The sequence below is a fragment of the Gadus chalcogrammus genome, chromosome 11, assembly GCF_026213295.1.
Source record: "Gadus chalcogrammus isolate NIFS_2021 chromosome 11, NIFS_Gcha_1.0, whole genome shotgun sequence".
Taxonomy (NCBI): domain Eukaryota; kingdom Metazoa; phylum Chordata; class Actinopteri; order Gadiformes; family Gadidae; genus Gadus; species Gadus chalcogrammus.
Window position 1 is genome coordinate 23,115,196 of NC_079422.1, and position 2,217 is coordinate 23,117,412.

The window sequence follows — 2,217 nt, forward strand, 5'->3', positions numbered from 1 at the left end:
CTCATGTTTGAGGTTGAATTTCTGCCTTCTCTCCATTCTTTCATGCACTCGTTGCTGGCCTTCATGTGTCTCTATGGCGCTGCTTGTTCTTGAACGTGCCCCAGAGAACAGCAAGGCCTCCTATCGCCTGTTTTGGGTGATGGGGTTTATGTGCTCTGCCATGCCTATTTCCGTGTCGCTGTACTAAAACAAAGTGCTTAAGCAGTGTCACGATGACCACATGACTGAAGTAGAGAAAAAACATTCTACTCAGGTGGATTCACAAACCATTGATACAATTATACATTTTTATGGCCCTTCTCGTAAGCCCGAAATAAATGGTAATAATTAATGAAGGCATGTTTAACTCTACAAACATTTGACCACAGCGATAGCCAGCAGTTAACTATTTGCACAAAGCAGTTTATTATTTGTAACACCTCCCTAATCTAAATCCCCCAGATATTTTGGGCCCTCGTCGAGTTTGGTTCATAATACTTCAATTTAAATCAACAATACAACCGACCCTTTATTGTGGTTCAAACACCTTAGCATTTATATTGGGAAATAGGGACATTTGGGAAAGACAAATAATTCCTTGTATGTTATGTGACAAAAAAACGCTCTACGCCAGCATTAAGTATTAGGTATTAAGCTTTGGAGTCACATGGCCCTTTTTTTTTTCTCTGTATCTTACGATTTTAAGATTATGTCGTGTCTGAGTGGATCAAAAAGCGTAGAAGCTCTCTCCCTGAACCTCAGGCCCCTTGGACTGCACGTCACACCGACCTCACCTCAAAGGAAGCCTTCGCATTTCATCAGGACCACGGCCGTCCTAGTGGAATGTGGATTTACTGTTAATCTCTTTATACCCCCGCAGAAAATGTCCAAAAAAAATACAGTTTATATACCATGGGCAATATGGTGCGAGAGGGAGTGAGAGAAAAGAGATGGAGTGAGAGAGAGGGCACTGGAGGCCGACGCTTGGGGCATGAATCCGCTTGAAGACACATCAACTAGACTTAATGATAAATGTAGGAATACATGGTGGTGTATTAGTCAGCTCCGGAGGTCACCTTGAGACCAGAGTGTTGCCGGGTGGCCCAATCACCTTACAAAATAGATTGTATAATATCAACGTGTCCTAGCCAACGGTTGGATAAAGATTACAAAGATCCTTGAGCCCCGAAGCCCATCGCGCCATCCCACCCAACGGCAGCCTCTCCTGCTGCCTCTTCCAGTGGGCTGTGTTGTTGTTGTTTACTTCGGATAACAAGCAGAAATCATTTGCCTAAGCTCATAAACTATTGGAAGAAGGATTAACAGAGTGCCGGTAGAGGCGTTTTTACACCGCTTGTTCTTCACGTTAAGCTTGTTTTGTGTGTCGCTTATTCCTTATTCTAATTTTGGAATGTTTCCTTGTATGATGGGATCAAAGAGAGGGAACCTACATCTGATGTGCCTGGTTCTAACACCCATTGGAAAACACTAGCTTTCTGACGTAGTTATTGCCTGTGGTCCCATGAACCACCAATTTGTAATTAACATTTATACATCAATATGTACAATATTGATAATACATACACAGCTACCTATCTATGTACGTAGATACCAGGGGTTATGGACACAGATACCACTGTTTCTGCACAGATACCCGTGTTTGTATGGCTAGTCATAACTAGTCCCCTCTAAGAGGGTACTCTCACGGAAACATCGTCATCCATGCACCATCTTTGGAATGGAATGCTTTTTTTCCCCCTTTTCCCCGGTCATCAACGATCACTGCCGCTTCCGGTGCGCATACCAGCGGGGAATCTCAGAGGGGGGAAGGTGCAGACAGGACACGCTCTGTCTTGTCATGTAAATATTATGCAACGGCTTGTGGGCAAATCTGCGTCCTTCCCCTCAAATTACACGAAGAGCGAGACACGAACGCATACATCACAACACATACCAGCCAAAGGTTCAGGAGCACACACATCTTTCCCGACGTCCCAAGTGCAATGGAAGCCCGCAGACGACACCCAACTGGTGGAGTTGTAGTATTTATTTAATCATTTACAGCCTTTTACGATAACAGGGCCTCCCTCCTTGCACAACAGGAAGAATACTCATTGTTTTACAATCTTGCAATGTTTATTTCGCATCAGAGGCAGTTCCTCAGAGTAACTTAAGAGTGACGTACACACAGCCGCATGGCAGTCTTTGACCCCTAAACCACAGCCGCAACAGATGAGA